Here is a 19,087-nt window from a genome sequence, read left to right as displayed (position 1 = left end):
AGTTCTAAGTTCTAGGGGACTGATGACCTAAGATGTTAAGTCCCATAGTGCTCAGAGCCATTTGAACTATTTGAATAGAGCCACAACAAAGAGTCCAGGTGCTCTTTCTGTACGCTTTGAGGATGCAAATTAGGTTGATATTAGTCAAGAATGTCTATAAGACGACAAAGACGCCAATATCAACACCTCACTGAGTTTGAATGGGGTCGTGTAATAGGGCAACTAGAAGATGGATATTCCTGTGCGATATTGCAGAAAGACTTTTCAGGAATGTAGACACTGTACATGTTTATTGGCCGCGGTGGTCACAAGAATGTACGGTCGCGAGAAGGCCGGGCTCCGGACGGCCACGTGGCACTACCGATAGGGAAGACCATCGTATTCCGCGTGCGGCTCTAGCGCATCGTACTGCACAGCAGCAGAAATTTGAGCAGCAAAAAAAAAAAAAAAAAATGGTTCAAATGGCTCTGAGCACTATGGGACTCAACTGCTGTGGTCATAAGTCCCCTAGAACTTAGAACTACTTAAACCTAACTAACCTAAGGACATCACACACATCCATGCCCGAGGCAGGATTCGAACCTGCGACCGGAGCGGTCGTGCGGTTCCAGACTGTAGCGCCTTTAACCGCTCGGCCACTTCGGCCGGCAAATTTGAGCAGCAGTCGGCACCACAGTGACACAACGAACTGTTACAAATCGGTTACTTCAACGTCAGTTCCGAGCCCGACGAGCTGTAGCGAACCTTCCACTGATCTCAAACAATCGACATTTGCGACTTCAGTGGTGTCAACTGGGAGCATACTGCAGGGCAGGGTGGAGGTCTGTTGTGATCTGTGATGGAATTTGGTTCTACCTCGGTGCCAGTGATGGCCATGTATTCGTTAGAAGGGGGCCAGGCGAGCGCATCCAACATATCTGTCTGTGACCTAGACACAATAGGCCTGCACCTGGAGATATGGTCTGGAATGCGATTTCCTATGACAGCAGGATCACTTCTGTGGTTACCCCACAAACCCTGATTACAAATTTGTACGTCCGTTTGGTGATTCGACTTGCTGTGCTGCCATTCATGAACAGCATTCCAGGTGGTGTTTTCCAACAGGATAACGCTCGTTTACATAGCGCTCTACAGAGCGTCGACATGTTGCCATGGCTTGCTCGATCACCAGATCTGACTCCAATTGAGTACATACGGAACATCATAGGACGACAGCTCCAATGTCATCCACAACGAGCATTAACGGCCTCTGTATTGACCGACCAAGTGCGACAGGTTTGGAACTTCATCCCACCAACTGACATAGGGCACCTGTGCAAAACAAAGTATGCTTGCAGTCAACATTCTGGCGGTTACATCGATTATTAATACACCTGCATTTCACATCTTCCATGGCTTATCTTGCGCTTACATTAATCTGTTATCTTGTAATATTAATCACTTAAGTATATTATCTAGACAAATGTATTTCAGAAGTTAAATTACTGTTCATTAATTATTTTTTGATATTGCAATTTTTCCGTCATTTACAATACACGTATGTTCCCAACATCATGCAGGTGTCGCATCTCTCGGCTCTCACTTTCGTATGGGTAGGTTCTGTTACTTTTCTTCTCCTAAAGTTTACATTCACTGTATTCTGCAAGATATGAAAAAGAGATATTGCAGTCTACTCAGTTGTTTCTCAAGATCAGAGCTTTGCTGAATCGGTGTTGCTATGTTGACTTTGAACAAGCTTCTTACTGCTTAATAAGTAATAACATACTTGCTCCATCAAGTTTCGGGAATGCAGCCGCATAAATTCTGTTTCTTCTTCTAATATTTCGGCTGTATATCTTTCAGCCATCTTCAGAGAGAGCCGTACGACTCTCTCTGAAGATGGCTGAAAGATATACAGCCGAAATATTAGAAGAAGAAGCAGAATTTATGCGGCTGCATTCCCGAAACTTAATGGAGCAGTCTTTGCGCCGCGAAAACCTGAAGATTCACAATAACATACTTCATGATACATCCAATGTGAGTCTCATGTGTTGCCTGTTTCACCTGCTTACCTTCAGGCTCCTGACCACAAGTTAACTATAGTGGGATGTTCCTACTTAAAAAACTCTCATTGTATTTCTGTAGGGTGAGAGTCAATTGAGAAAAAAAGTAATTTTGATACGCTTGTCCTTAATTTGGAAAACGTTACAAATGGACGATCGTCGGCATTGGAACGAAAACGGAAAATTAAGAGATATCAGTGTTAACTGCATAAATTTTTGGGTTCACAAATAAAATATTTGATATATTCTGTGTTTTTCCTCCAATTACCCTGCCCACAGACTCATGTGGCTTCACTGTATCTAACTAACGTACTTGTGAAGATTACGCGAAACTGCCTGGCACGAGGCACACTTCACACGTTTCCTAGCCGGAATAAAGTGTCAGTGTCTGGGCACGCAAACACACACAGCTAATTACTCAGTTACTCAGCACGTAATAGACTGCTGCACATGCGGTAGCCATTCAGCGTGTTCATGCGCAGTAAGTTGTCCACGCGCGGCTTCACTCGACGGGCGAATTTACTGGAAGCCGTCAAGTATGAGGTAAAATACGCCACTACTCCCCACTGCGAAAGTTGTTAGGTAATTTTCATTGGAGTGTGGTCTGGTCGCAAGTCGTAAAGCTGTAGCTTTCGGCTGACACAGAGCCCAGCAATCACACACACACACACACACACACACACACACACACACACAAAACTGTACACAGACACACTGCTACTAGTAACGGTAACACACTACGTGATGTATATGTAAGTGCCTCTAACTTTCGCAATTTTTTACTTCATAAGTGACAGCATCGTCGCCAAAAGATCTTAGACTGCCACATAGGTTATGTAGAAAGCTGCTTAGATACACTGTAAATAGTGGCAGTATCGCTATACTTCTCCGAGGACATCCCAAGGTTATGTTATTTTTCCGATGTTCTCATACCATCCAAAAGAGATGCTGATTCTCAGTTGACTTCTCGTAAAAATTTAGCATCCAGTCGATTGATAGAATCAGTTTCCATTTTCTTTTCTTCTTCGAGAAATTTGTGCGTGACATGTCGAGCAAGCGCGCACACACCTATACAAAAAATTTTAATTTTTGTCTTGTGTGATGGACCTTGTCTCAGAAATAATTTAAAATAGTTCCAAACCCTCCGTGTGACGGTGTTTTAGGAGATTTGTCTAGGTCATCACGCGAACGCGTGAACTGTAAATCTCCTGTCAAACATTCCCAGTGCGGATTCCCTCTGTCTGACTCCCAGATTGCTGCGTTATTTGCCAGAAATTCTGCAATAGTCAACGTTGCTCTCACTAGTTAGGATGAAAGAAGTGTAAGAAAAATCGAATAACCACTTAAGCTCTGTTCTCGGAATAGCGCGGAAAACGCGTCGTACGAACACCAAATAACGCCTAACTACTACAGGGAATGCACTTTAACATGCAGTAAGCTTTTGTCTGGAATTTATGGTCGAAAATTAAATTATATGTTTTTCCCATTCCCGGATCCTGATCAAGGGTTTCCAGATGTGTTCCTTGAATGGGACGCAAACTTTGAATTTGGAAACCCCTCTGCTCCACTACCAACTCATCTGATATTTGGTTAAAAAGAATCGAGGCTCTATAATGAGCTAGATTTCCAACAGTCTGCTCTGTCCCTTGAAGGAGAGTTTGAAAAGTACAAAAAGAAAGGCAGACGGGAGTATGTGCCCCGGGAGGCAATTATAGAGGGTGGTAAATTCATATTCTTGAAGAATGAACCTTTTTTTCTCAAAACGCCTAACATCGAGTACACGTTGGTCTATCGGTTGTTCATAAGAGTTTGAAACGCATACCTGTTGGTTTATGAACATTTTTGAACACTTTATAAGCAGATATCTGAACGAATGAAAATGGTTCAAATGGCTCTGAGCACTGTGGCTCTTAACATCTGAGGTCATGAGTCCCCTAGAACTTAGAACTACTTGAACGTAACTAACCTAAGGACATCACACATAGCAATGCCCGAGGCCGGATGCGAACCCGCGACCGTAGCGGTTGTGCGGTTCCACACTGTAGCGCCTAGAACCGCTCGGCCACAACGGCCGGCTGAACGAATCATAAGTTGATTTTTGAATGTGTGCATAGTGCACGTGCTGTCTCTGCCAGGGAAGTATCCGTCGCATCTACAAATAGAAAACTTTCCTGCAACCAAAAGGAGACGGGTCTATGCGAGCTGAGCCGAATAAACCCGAACGGGTGATGCCAATCGCTGCCTGTTTATGGGGTTGATTGGGTGTGCGAATGATAAGCATTTTTATAATTTTTGGCGAAATCCATAGACTCACACTACCATAGTGGAAATAAACAACTAACAGGAATAACAGGTGAGACAGGTTACATATTATCTTCTCGGTATATCCAAGAAAATAAAATTTTGACAGAAAATTTTTGTCAGATAGTTGCACTACTAAAGTCCCCGGTTAGCAGCCGCTTAAGTACTGTTCTAGGAATAGCGCAGAAAACGCGTTGTACGAACACCTAATAACGCCTAACAGGAGAACAAACGCAGGGTAACTAAACCGGTGATTCTGGCAGGGTTGGTGAAGTTCAGTGGAGAATAAGTTTTGGCAACAGCAAATATATATATATAGAATTTGTGATGAAGATTGTTTATAAGAACGAGGAAGGAGAAGAAACGGGGATATCGCACAAATTATATCGAAGAAAATGATGATTTCAAATTTATATAAAAATTTCGTACTTCTATTACTTTTCGATCTGATGCTGGATAAACTGGAGCATATGAATGAAATATGAAGCTATTTCCTAACATAAAATTTTTTGCTTATACTAGGCCAAACTGGCATTAAATATTGGTACTTTGTGGATTACATACTGTCTTGTTATTCATGCAAATGAGGTAGATAAAAATGACCATTGCGCCAAAATTGTCTCGCTTATTTGGCGTGTGTTACAACTGATGCAGTATTAGAAAGGCCTATTTCGTTTTATCCGACAGACAGTGACAAAATAGACGTAATAAAATCGAAAAACCGCACCTGTCTTGGGTGCAAGATTAGAGAGAAAAAATTCTAGGGCCTAACGACTGAAAAAATGTGTACTGTCTTGTCTGTGTATTGTGTTTACTGTTTTTATGTTTATATTTAATTTTATGTCACACAAAAGAGAAAGTTATTAGCTAATAGACAAGGAAGGGTGCAAATTTTCTGAAGAGTTCTTATTCTTCCATTCAGAAATAATCCCACCAAGTGTAATTGTTTTTTTTTTTTTTAAAAAAAAAGGGGAGTATGATGTCAAATTGGCCGACTGGGAGCAGGAAAGGCACCACAGGACGTCTTAATTTCCATTGTCCTGAATATAGGTTCGATGGCTTCCATTACAAAATATGCACTTTGGGACCCTTAAGACCAAATAACATGTCTTACATTTCCTCGAACACCTATGTTTTGTACATCAAACTCTTCAGAAAGATGTGCACAAGAAAATAAAAATATTTTATTTTTGAAAAATCGATTTTTTTTAAATTTTTGGCGTCTTATCTTAAACGCTCGATGAGGAGAGGGGGGGCGGGGGGACAGGGAGCACTAGTATCATGTTTTTGCCCCTGTTCGGAATTATCGTAGATCTGGGACTGACTGGATGTCGTGTAGAAAAGACACATTTTTGTTATAGCTACAATTTCGACTCATGTCTGACGTGTATTATGACCCTCACGTGGAAAATGCTCAATATTTGCTTAATCTCACGTCAATATAAAATATGAGTTCAAATACGTTGCTACTCATATCCGCATTCTTAAGTTTTTACTGAAATATCATACGCGATTTTCACTCGCTCTGTGACTGAAGCTATTTCGCACACACCTGTTACGACGAGCCTCTTTTTGTCTGGTCAGTGACTGCACTTGAAGCAGGTAACCAATGAGTTCAGCTCATGAGCACTTCTCCTACGTTACTAGTGATAAATATCCCGCCCTCTCTTAAGCACGATTTTTCAGTTTGTGAAAGGTGGATTTGGTCGCTGGTTCCAGGACTGCTTATTGTTACTGCAGAGTTTCTGCAGTGTACGTGAGCTCATGTCTCCACGAAATAACTTGAAAAAAGCGTGATGTTAATACCGGTAACAGTTCTTAGTTTTGCATGCAGAGTGTGTCTTTCGAATAACATCATTATTCAATTGCTTTGTCTAATGACAACCATTTTCAGATTGAAATATTGTGATTACAGTACAGGGGAACTATCCATCATTACATGTTTGCCTATGAGCTGACCACTTTTACACTCGGTGTAGTTATGATAGGACGTCACGAGTAATTTTTGTGCTTTTAATGGTCCAATGTGTACGCTGTGCCTGAGAATCTGGTTGTGCGGTTTCTTGTGAGTGTGTTCTGCTGTGATTATTCCCCTTTCTTGTTTTCGATGTCAAAGTGCGTTACAGAACTGATAACTGGGTCATAACTATATCTATACCAAGGCATAGCAGCAATAAATCAGGGCTTAGTCTAACAATTTACCTTAAAAGACCAGCTTATAACACAATTTGAATTTATAACACAATTTTAAAGCTAACCGGCTGATGACCTCCTTCAGTGCGGATGCACACGATTTGCCTGAACTCTTACGGGACTCGGTGGATCGTCTGCCACGAGTAATGGGTATAATGGCAGGGACACTACGAATGTAGGGCGTGGACTATAAGTTGAGAATGTGGTCTCACGGGGAGCGTGCCGGCGATAAATCCCTGCAGTCGCACTATACTCTGTGCCCTCGGTGGCCAGCCGGCCGGAGTGGCCGAGCGGTTAAAGGCGCTACAGTCTGGAACCGCACGACCGCTACGGTCTCAGGTTCGAATCCTGCCTCGGGCATGGATGTGTGTGATGTCCTTAGGTTAGTTAGGTTTAAGTAGTTCTACGTTCTAGGGGACTTATGACCACAGCAGTTGAGTCCCATAGTGCTCAGAGCCATTTGAACCATTTGAACCCTCGGTGGCTCAGATGGACGCCGGCACGGTACCTCAGCGTGTTCGGTCAGAGGGTTAGCTGCCCACTGTAATAAAAAAACTGAGTCAACAGCTCAACCATGAACTTGAACGGGTGTCATAGGACATCTGCACCGAACAAATGCAACGAACAAAATCGAACAATATGAGAACAATTAAAAAAAAGAAAGAAGAAAAAAAGATGGATAGCAGGAGATCCCGGATTCGAATCCCGGTCGGGGCACACATTTTCAACTGTCCCCGTTGATGTATATCGACGCCCGTCAGCAGCTAATGGTATTGATTTGATTGTAATTTTATAACACAATCGACCGCTTGTAACGTATTACACTAGAAACAAATTAAAGATTACAAGGTTTTTGGGAGGTATTGTTTGGTCATAGAGAAAATGCTGGAACTGGAAATCCTCTCGAAAATATTCCTAGTTGGGACTCCCTTTGCCCCACCACCACCTCGTATGGTTAGTATGTGCTAAGAACTAGGTTCTCTCTAGAGATTTAAAAGTGTAAAAAAAAGATTGAGTAGTCTGCAACAAGAGCATTGATAAACAATCTTTATTCTACAGACAGTAGTGAGCTACTGGTAGTCGTCGACTTTAAGGATGATTATGATAATTTCGGCAAAAATTGTTACATGGGAATTAATAACGAAGGCTTTTAAGCATTTCATTTCTAAGCAGGGCATGTAGCTACATGTGGGTCATGATTCAGCTCACGCCACACATCGATATTCACGGGTATCCATGAAACCCTGTCATACAGAGCCTGTGCTATCGCAACGACAAGCTTCAATTTTCTTCATAGTCTGTAATGTTTGAATACAATCTTCAATTGCAATTCATGTTCTCGATAATAGATCGCTACGGGTTTCCAAATACAAGCACTTGATTATCTAAGGAAAACATCCACAGAGAGAAATTTTCAAATATTGGCAGAGTGGTTTTTCTCCTTATAGCAAGCATTTATTAAAAATTACTTTAGAAACTCAAGGGTCATCCAAAAGTTGACAGTAGACTTACAGCTCAATATGTGACTGCAACATTATAAATGATTGTAACTCTTATCTAAATGTACTTTGTCCCTCAGAGAAAGTGCATGTACATGTTGCTTTCAATTAAACAGTGAACTGCAAGTCTCTCAATTCAGGGTTCAAAAATGGCTCTGAGCACTATGAGACTTAACTTCGGAGGTCATCAGTCCCCTAGTACTTAGAATTACTTAAACCTAACTAACCTAAGGACATCACACACATCCATACCCGAGGCAGGATTCGAACCTGCGACCGTAGCGGTCGCGCGGTTCCAGACTCAAGCGCCTAGAACCGCTCAGTCACTCCGGCCGGCTCGATTTAGGGAAAACCGATTCCGCATGACAACACGCCGCAGACTCGCTAAAAACGGATTAACGTTAGTTGCGTCTGAAAGCAAAAAGAAGTTTTGATTTTAGGTCTAAATGCACTTTTGTTCGAAGTAGTCCCAAATTAGGACAATTGACTTTGTCCAAAGCTTTTCCAGTAAGTGAATTCATTCGATGAAATGTGATCCAAGCTTTTCCCAGAATCAGATTTATGTTAGTGTGGAAATACGAGATAGGGTGCCAAATTTAGTGAAGAGCATTTTGAAACAGCAAAACGAATTTCATATCCTTTTGGTTTTCGATTGTAATCTAAAGCACATTTTTATGCAACCGCATTGTTACAATGAGCGATTTTTGTGATATTTATTTATTTTTGTATTTGTCGTCCTTGGGACATCCGAGGTTTGGACAATTGCACCAGAGGAAACTTCTTCTATTGCTCAAACAATTCTTTGCAGAAAGCCTCCTTCTTGATGCAGTTTTCTTGATTAATACATCTATTAAGCTCACCTTAAAGATGTTTGTTAAGTCTGGATTTGGGCCGTTCAAATACCATTACTTCGTACTGCTTCAGAATTTTCTTCACAAGGCCAGAAGTGTGTTTCGGATCGTTGTCATGCTGGAATTGCCAGTGTGTTGGTTTAGGCGCACGACAGCAAGGTCTTTAGCGTGTGTATTAAATTTGACAACTGCTTTGGTTAGCAAACTGCCGATAACATAGTTAACCGTCAACTATGGTAGACTGCAGGATTGCTAAGGGCCCCAAATTACCTGCCAACTTCAAGAACTGGTGAGCAACCACACCACTTAGAAACCCACGCTGGTGTAGGGTGCAAAAGCAAGTGCCCCAGACGTGTACCTTAGCTCACTGTGATTCACACGGAACACGATTAGCGTGTTAGTCTTGAGTAATGTTAGCATGGAGCATCTGACACGTCTGCTGTAGTCTTTCACCAGTGGACGATAGACAAACCGATTGCCCGATAGTGTACATGTATTCGATATTGAACAGAGCCTCCAGGCGACCTGCACCGTCAGAAGGACAATGCATCGCTTCCAGGATGTGTCAGGATGGTGGTTTGACCTTAAGCCAATTGAGGACGTATGAGACACCATCGAGCGAGTAGTACGACCTTCGTACGCAGCTCCGACTAGTCTCCGGTGGGTCTGAAATATCTCGTGTAAGTCAAGCAACGATGGCCACTGTCGTCATTGGGGTGTCAACAAATATTCCGTTGTACCAGGTGCGCGTCTCTGATTCAGATGTTCATGAGTACTAATGATGATGATGGTGGTGATGATAATGTGTTGGGGTGTACGACAGCAAGGTCTTTAGCACTTATACTAAAATTCTGTGAGACGATTGTGTATAAAAGGGGCAAAGCAATTAGACTTCATCATCAATCATAAAGACATACACACACACACACACACACACACACACACACACACACACACACACAACAGAGAGAGAGGAGAGAGAGAGAGAGAGAGAGACAGGCAGAGAGAGAGAGAGAGAGAGAGAACTGCGAAAATGAAGCATTTTGGCACTTCTACAACTTGCAGTGAAAAAGGTAAATTCTGTGGAAATAAGAGAGTGCTATAGATATCTGTAAGTGGCTGACAGCCTCAATGAAAATGATGAGCCAGACACTCTGCAACATACCCCGTCAGTCCAAAACGTTTCGAGGCTGGATCCATAAAAAAAGAGTAAAGTCAAGACGGTGGTTTTAATGCTTCAGGTCTTCTACATATTCTCCTTCACTTGAATACAACGGGCAGAACGTCCATCTAGCCGCATGAAACTGTTAGAAAAATCTTTGTTTGGGATGTCATTCCCCTCACTCATCACATTGGCTCAAATGTCGTTTTTGTGTGATGTCCTTAGTTAGTTAGGTTTAAGTAGTTCTAAGTTCTAGGGGACTGATGACCATAGATGTTATGTCCCATAGTGCTCAGAGCCATATGAACCATTTTTTGTCGTTCTTGTCATCAAAGCGTTAACCCTTCATGCGAATTTCTACACTTGTGGTGGGTTCTTATCGCTAACGGTGGTTCTCGATTCCAGCGGTGATTTTTTTCCACAAAGGATTATCCGCGTTTTGCATTTCTGTTAAGTCCTAGGCTGTACTCTACTCACTAAAAGAACATTTAAAAACTTTGCCCCACTAGTCTCGTCATCAGCTAAGAGAGAGGTCAAATCCTCATCTATGTTTGCTTCTGACCTCCAATCACAAAATAAAATACTCTGCGTTAAAATATGGCGTACAACGCTTAGTAGGCAAGAGGCCACAGACCAGCGTGGGCTCCCTCCGGAGTATGAAGTCATGTGGTAGGGGACAGCTCCCTAGTTACAGGCGGATTGAGGTTATTTCATCCCACTGGAGTGACCGATGTGGATTAGAGCATGAACAGACAGTGAGTACCACCGACCACAGCTTACTGTCCATGGCCTGCAACTCCACTTCCCTCAAGGATCGCTTGAGCGCGAGGGCGCAAAAGGCCAATGATGTTTACGGCATTCGACGGCCCCCATACAATCTGCCATGCAACAACAATAGTGGCTCCTAATGGCAACAGGGGCCGGGACGGGAGGTACCCAAAAAGTTCACAGTATGGGGCTACGGAGCGAAGTTGAACTGCTTAGAAGAGTAACTGATAACAGTGCTACAGTGATAGTGGTGTTGATACAAGGCAGAGCAATGGTAACGATAAACAAAGCAAACATTTTGTTATATCTACAACAACTGTTGCTGAAGTTGACATTTTGTGAGAAGTGTGAAAAAGTGGCAGATGAAGTATTAGCGTTTCTGTAAGATAGGTCAGTGGAATGTGTGGTCCCTTGTACACTCTACTGTGTGTACAATGTGCATGATAACGACGATACGTCCTTGGCAAGTGAAAGTGATACTGAAACAGGTAAACAGGTGTCGAGCCATGTAGTTCATCATCCTTGTCGGACAGGGAGCCACAAATGCCGTCTCCAGCGTAACGTAGTGAAGGGCAATCGTTGTCGAGGGAGCTGGTACTAAACATAATTCATGGATGGAAGATCATTCGCAGCATAGTAAAAAAGACAGTTATGAACAGATTTCGAATAAGGCCCCAGCAATATGACTGTGTAGCGCATAAGAAAAACTATGGATAATCAAAGGAGGAAGGGAGGACAAGGCCAACTTGTTACAAAAACTGGTGTTTGCACGCTTCAAGAATGCTCGATACATTTTACAGGATGTGCGTTATAGTGACCTACTACGTCATGCTCATCATATTGCGCGCGACATGGAGTACAGTGATTACGAGGGAAGCAGTAGATCGTTGCATAACTTAACAGTGCAACAGAATTGGAAGGCATAAAATAGCTATATTTAAAAGAAAGCGTCAACTTGGAGATGCACAGTAAACTGCGGAATCGGCTCGAAAATTTGTAGATGAAATAAACAAACTTATCTCGCCGTTTAGTAACGAATTTGTATTCAGCTCCGGTTAGTCGGGATTTGAAGGGGGAAGGCATGTGAAAGGAACGCTGAAAATTACAGATGGCTGGCTCTGAGCACTATGCGACTTAACTTCTGAGGTCATCAGTCGCCTGGAACTTAGAACTAATTAAACCTAACGTGGATAGCAGGTTGGCTGGAAAGCTATTTATTGTGCAGCGAGAAGTTGGTGCTTTGCCCCCACTATTCTTTCTCGTGTGCGTGATCTTACAAAGGTAGTAGGGAATATTTACGTCACAGCAAGCAAGAGTGAGAAAATGGGCATAAGAGCACTACAGCTTTCTCACGGGCACTGCTTTTGGCCAACAGCTGGTCAAACAATTTGCTTGTGCTTGATTTCTGGTCTGTGTATAACAATTATACTCCTTTACAGAAAATTATCCCAACCTAAAAGTGTGTGATACTGCAATTCATACCGCATGAAACTACTTGATTAATTTAGCCTCTTGATGTTTATTATTTTCGGTGCATGCAATAAATATTATCGCACAAATGCGCCTTAAAGGGTAGTCAGTTTCACGAAAAGCTCCACGACAGACTGTTTCGCGTTCGGTTGCATGCCATCACATTCCACCAGTTCTTATCACCCCGTTACACCAATAAAATTCTATATGCATTCTTTAAGAGAGGATACCTAACTGAATGCTCTGCATGAGTTCTAACTGCCAAGGAGTTCGCCTTCGATCTTGATGGCGCGAACCTTTGTTATCAATGTGGCATGCCATTTTCCATACTCTGTTCGTGGTGCAAGCTAAAGGTTTGTGTTGAACATTTCTCGAATGTCGACGATATCCATTTTGTGAAGTGTAACACATGCATTACATAGAAGTTTGATCGGTGCACCTCCCGGACACTCATTTTCTGTCTGTCTCCTGATGAAAACGGTGAGTCATTAGCAGCTAATACTTTTTCTGTCGGAACTGATAACGCAACAGTTTCAAATGATTCTCACTAAAGACAGAACTTGCGACATCGATCTCAAGGCGTTCCTTGCCAGTAGCGAAAATAACAAATGGTTCAAATGGCTCTAGGCACTACGAGACTTAACATCGGAGGTCATCATTCTCCTAGACATAGAACTACTTAAACCTAAGGACATCACACAGATCCATGCCCGAGGCAAGATTCGAACCTGTGACCGTAGCAGCAGCGTGGTTCCAGACCGAAGCGCGTAGAACCGCTCGGCCCAGCGGCCGGCAGCGAAATAACGGCCTACAAGGGGTAGCTCAGAGGTTCTTAGTTGCTCGGTCTGCTAGCTCGTTCCCGCAGATTCTTACGTGCCATTGTGCCCAGCAGAAGGATACATCTTTCTCTTCTCGTTGAAAAAGGAAGGGAAAGGATGTCCTATGTATCTTGCGTCGTTTCCTGCGCTGGATACATTCGCTGCAATGTCAGGAGGGCACTAAGGAGCATCTTTCCACTATGGCGACGCCTTATAGGCTCCAGTGCATTCAGAGTTGCATGGGGCTTGGCAATAAACACAGTGCGTTGATTTAGAAGACAACTCATGAAGTCACGGACGGCGGACACTGTGAATTCTGAAAAAAGTCACTGTTTAATGGCTACCAGTCGGGTGGTAGTGTGTGAATAGGAATGCGTCTGGTGAACAGTGTCTGCTTGAGTGTTTTGTTCCGAGAGTGAATTTCAGGTGAGCTGTGATGGACTGGACTTGTTTCCTTGTTTTGTCCTCTTACCATTAGTTTTAGTCTACGTAATTAATACAGGTATACGCTATATGAAAACCTTTTACACAGCAATACGCCTCTCAGAGTGTAGAACATGCTGCACTCGGGCACTTTTTTATTATCACGACAATATTACTGTTCACGATGCTAACAGCATTACATTGGGGTTCGAGTGGACTGGCGTGCTCAAAGCACCGACTAAAACTCGTTCGAGAATCTGTGATGTGATCCAAAGTATCCGTTGCTAATCATATAGCGTCCATGGAAAAATAGGCGAGAACTGCGCGCCGTTCTTTAGGACGAATGGGATCGAACTGCTAGTTATTTCAGTTGGACTCTTTCTCTGCGTTTAAGCTTCTTGACGTCAGCAAATGTGGGCCGACATGTTGTTAACTACAAAAGCGAGTTGTTGGAACGAACGGCGCTGAGTGTTCGGAGGCACATGACACTACAAGATTGCCGCATCTTCCAGTGATTCATCTACATCTACTACTCCGAAAGCTGCCTTGCCATGTTTGGCGGGTGGTACTTCTAGCCCTATTACTTCTGCCCTTTCTTGTTCAAGTTGCGATTGGCTCGCGGGAAGAACGATAGCCGGTAAGCCTCCACGTGGGCCTTAATCTCTCTAATTTTGTTTTTACGGTCTTTAAGCGAGATATTTGTAGGAGGAAGCAACTTGACTCTTCTAGGAACGTACGATCGTGGACCTTTAACAGTAATCCACACCGAGATGCCTAACACCTCTCATGCAGCCTCTGGACTAGAGTTGGTTGATCGTCTCTGTGACGCTTTCATGCTTACTGTATGAACCTGTAACGAAATGCACTGCGATTTGACCTAATTATTGTTAGAATAGTCCCGTATGTAGTCCAATGGCATCACTACATTTCTCGCCTGATTTTTGTTGGTAAGACCCATGTCTTGACGGTTTCAGCAGAGGTGTGAAGTTACATCCGTTTCAACCCGTAGCACATACAGGCAGCGGCGTCATTAAGGTTTCACGTTGGCGTAGTTCTCTCAATTGGCTGGACTTACTCCAAAATTCTCCTTGAACCGCAGCGTGGGGCGTCCCTGGTGCCACTTCGAGATTTTAATCCGCGCCACGCGGTGATCTCACTCGACCCACTCGACGAACGTGTCCAGCCAGCGGTGTCGTCTCTACTTCAGAAATGCTGTGGAGCTACTGCAGCATGTCCGAGAGAGAGCCGTTTTGTTGTTCATTTGCCCTTCTGTATAAGTACTTGAATAAATGGAAGCATTGGACATGGAAATCTTTTGTTTACTAGCTACTTCACTTTTCCTGCGTGGTATATGAGGATCAACTGCAAGCATCGCTGGTGGAAAGCTTCTCTTTACAGTAGGTAAATCACGTTTCCGATGTAAAATATGAGAAGCGTCGTGACCAAGTCGATCAGAGAGGTTTATGGAGGTTGTCACGGCTCTCCCCAAGAGCGCATGTCAGTCTCGATGGAGAAAGTGGATGGTGAAATTGGCGCAGCTCTTGTTTGCAGCTTTCCCGCTGTAACTTATTCCATCATAAAGTATATTCGTCTCAAAAAATTCAACAGTACCTGAGAACCAAGTAAAGAAGTTAATATAGAAAACATCACAGTTTATCACTCCTGAAATCCAACAAACTATTTATTTGATCCGTCGTCCACGCATATGTCAAGCCTATCCCCAATTCATCTTCATCACAATCACAATTGTGTCTTTCAGTACAATTTGTTTCCCGATTCTTTTTCTCTTCTGCACCACTAAAATAAGACGATCTCATGAACGTCCGGTTGATGACATTAGAATTCATGTTACAGCAACACGGCTGTGTCTAGCTGAAGTCTGTAATACAAAGAGAAGTCAAGAACAGGTGTGTAACCAACAAGTATGTCGCGGTAATTGTCAAAGAAATACAGTTTGTATACGAAATGTCTTGTTATCACACGTATTTAATATCAGTACCTAAACTAAGCTCCGTCCGCACATGCCTCGGAAGGCTCAACGTGACCGACCGACCGTCGTGTCATCCTCAGGCGATAAGCGTCACTGAATGCTGACACGGAGGGGGCACATGGTCAGCACACCGCTATCCCGGCCATTTGCAGGTTTCGCTACCGGAGCCGCTACTTCTCAATGATGTAGCTTCTCAATAGCTTCTCAATTGGCGTCATAAGGACTCTGTGGACCCCGTTTGCCAACAGTGCTTGGCATATCCAGACGCTTAAGCCGTCGGCACACGAACCGTGCTATCGAACGTCAACGTTGAGCGTGCTGAGTTCAACGTGCTGCTGAACGCTCAGGAACGATGCGACTTGTGAAAACGGTACGTGGTCCCCAACGTGTTATACGCGATCACAACGCACTCCAGAGGTAGTTGCGGGATGTTTCTAGCTCGTAAATCACACTGTTTACTAAACGGGTGCGTGTAAAATTCCCACATTAATTCTACCAAAACGCACATTTCCTCCATTGCCCATAGGCTAGTCACGTTGTTCTATATGTAATACACACAAATAAAAACCTCAATATCCTTGTACATATTTTAAAACGAATAGGAAAGTACCGTGTCCAATAAGTAAGGACACAGGCTCTCTATTACAAACAGTGCGATACAAATTTGCAATACTTCTCCATATAAGATAAGCATTATTTCACCATTCCCACATTTTAGTAAAATCCTAAGGTCATTCTTACTTGATGACTGTTCCTACCCAGTAGCAGAATTTTTGCAACATGTGAATTACGAAACGTAAAAGTAAAAGGAGCAAAATATCGTTATACAAGTAGCGCGAGCTGTCATGTAGATTAATCCAATCGAACAAACTCAGTCCTCAAAAAAAGGTGAACTTATATTTACATAACACCAACTACTATAGTATATACTTATATTAAACTAATAATAATGCGTCAAAACCTATTACGCGAATGTTAGAAAAAAAAATTCGACGTGGCGAGACGCGAACCATCGGCATTTCATGCTACTCGCTACGCTTTTTTTTTTTTTATTTCGTTCGCTATGGTTCGTTGTATTTCGTCGTAGCGGACGTCACATGACATCCGTTGAAGTTCGTTGTTGATCTTTTCACTCCGTTTTTTTATTACAGAGGCCAGCCAGTTCTCCGACCGAACACGCTTTCTTTTTTTAATCGCATTTTGTTCGTTTTCGTTCGTTGTATCTGCTCTAGGCGGACGTCGAAAGACACCCGTTTCAGTTCGTTGTTGATCTGTTAACTCAGTTTTTGTATTACAGAGGGCAGCTGGCTTTCTGACCGAACACGCTGAGCTACCGTGCCAGCATAATATATTTCCACTTCCTAAAAGCTGTAATCGTAGCGATGTCACTAATTTAAATTTAATTGTAACAAATTGTACCAAGAAAAATGCGTTTTTGGTGCATCCTCAGTGTGTCGTTGCCTTCAAATGGCATACTCTCATAACATGAAAGTTACAATAATACTTTTGCCACGAATAAGATGTTTCTCTTTCTTTTTGCAACGAATCACACAGTTAACAACTGGTTTTCGAGTGATTCTCAATTTTCTGGTGCTCAGAAATGGCATATATACGTTTAGGCTTGAAATGAATGCCAATATGGCGCCTCAACAACCCCGTGCTGAAGGGAGAGTGTGTGTATGTGACGTAGGTGGTGTTGTGCCATCTCACTGGTCAACGCTCAGACGCACGCTCAGAATATCTGACCTGCTAGATACAGGCCTGCACGTTCGGGAAGACTCCCGAACGTGCTATTCCACGCTATGACGTCAGAAACTCGGCACTCTCAACGGTCAACGTTCGGATGCACGGTCCGTGTGCCGACGGCTTTACCCATGTAGAAGCTAACTAAGGCCGACAGTGCTTAACTTCGGTAATCTAATGGGAACCGATGTTACCACTGCGGCAGGGCCATTGCCCATTGGCTCATATCAGTATCACGATCTCCAATAAATACTGATAGGGAGTCATCTTTTGAATGCTTACACATACGTCGGGTCCGTGTACACATAGGCTCTTTGCTGGATACTGCTGAGTTAACACAAAATTTCAGTATGGGGTAACATCAAGAAGTGGTAAATTCTCCAAATTAGTACCAAAAGAATGGAGATTTGAATCAACACGCACTATAGCGACAGTCAAACGCGCTTAGGCACTTTCAGTAGCAGCATGAGCTGCAGCGAAATCAGTGCGACCATTAGGAAAAATTGATGGATCATGAGGGACGTCAATCACCTTTGCTGTTCTTTAATGATTGTGCGGAAGCTCAACGAACAATTCCTGGCAATGAAATAAATGTATCATCAATTCGAGTGCCGCTGTGGCTTCCGGGAATCGAAGAGGACTGTCTGAGTTTTACGCTAATACTCTCCGGCGCTGGGCCCTCTAATCGAGAAGATGCTTTCATCCACAGTTAATTACTTAGCACGTAACGGGCTGGTGCACATGTGGCAGCCAGCGAAAGCAGTGGTGCTCCCTAAATTGTCCACGTGTTGCTGGGGAAGCCACTGGCCGCCGGCGACTATGACAGAACACACACGCGCCGCCTGCGCGACAGCGCTACGTAATTTCCATTGGAGTGCGGCCCGGTTGCAAGTCGTAAAGCGATAGCCGCGTCCCGCGTCCTCTAGGAGTGCGCGCGCACACGCGGGCCGCCTAATCTAAATGGCCAATAAAGCGAGCCGCCCCCAGCCACTGCCCCCGCTGCGACCGCCTGCCCCCGCCGCCGCCAGATAAGGCCGTCCATCAGGCGGACTTAGCGCGACGCGCGCCTGTTTATTATACACGCCGCGCGGGGCAGTAGTGTAGCGTGCTGCGCTACCCCCGCAGAAATGTGTCACTCCTAATCCCTCCATTCAGAAGTCCATCAGCGCAGCCACTCCCCCGCCGTTATTAATAATCCCTGAATCAAATCACTGAAATACACTGCGCCGCTGAGGATGTGACAAGGGCCTTTTCATCGAGCCCTGAAGCCACTGTGACTAAGTGTCCTGCTCCAGTTGCCGCACGTACTCATGTTTCTTACTAGTTTCTCTCCCCACAGCGATTCCATAAAATCTTACTGCGATCACCCACCGCATGCGTCTGCTATATAACATAAACTATTAATTTACATCTACGTGCTCCAGAAGCCAATTTACAGGCATATACCTTATACAGGGTGATTCAAAATTCCTATTACAGGCTTCGTGAGGTTTTAGAGGGGCTTATTAAAAAAGGTTTTTACAAGGAGATCGCCGCGTGGCAAAGATTAAAATCTCGAAGTGGCACCAGGGACGCTCCACGCTTCGGTTCAAGGAGAACTTTGAAGTAAGTCCAGCCAATGTAGAGAACCACGGTAATGTGATACCTGAATGACGCCGCTGCCTGTATATGCTACAGGACTGGTTCAAACGGATGTAACTTCACACCTCTGTTGAAACCGCCAAGACATGCGTTTTACCAACAAAAATCAGGCGAGAAAATTCGTGGTGCCATTGGACTACATACGGGATTATTCTAACAAATGAAGCGTTTGATGTAAGATCAGTG

Source organism: Schistocerca piceifrons, chromosome 1 (assembly GCF_021461385.2).
Source record: "Schistocerca piceifrons isolate TAMUIC-IGC-003096 chromosome 1, iqSchPice1.1, whole genome shotgun sequence".
Taxonomy (NCBI): Eukaryota; Metazoa; Arthropoda; class Insecta; order Orthoptera; family Acrididae; genus Schistocerca; species Schistocerca piceifrons.
This window is presented reverse-complemented; position numbering follows the sequence as displayed.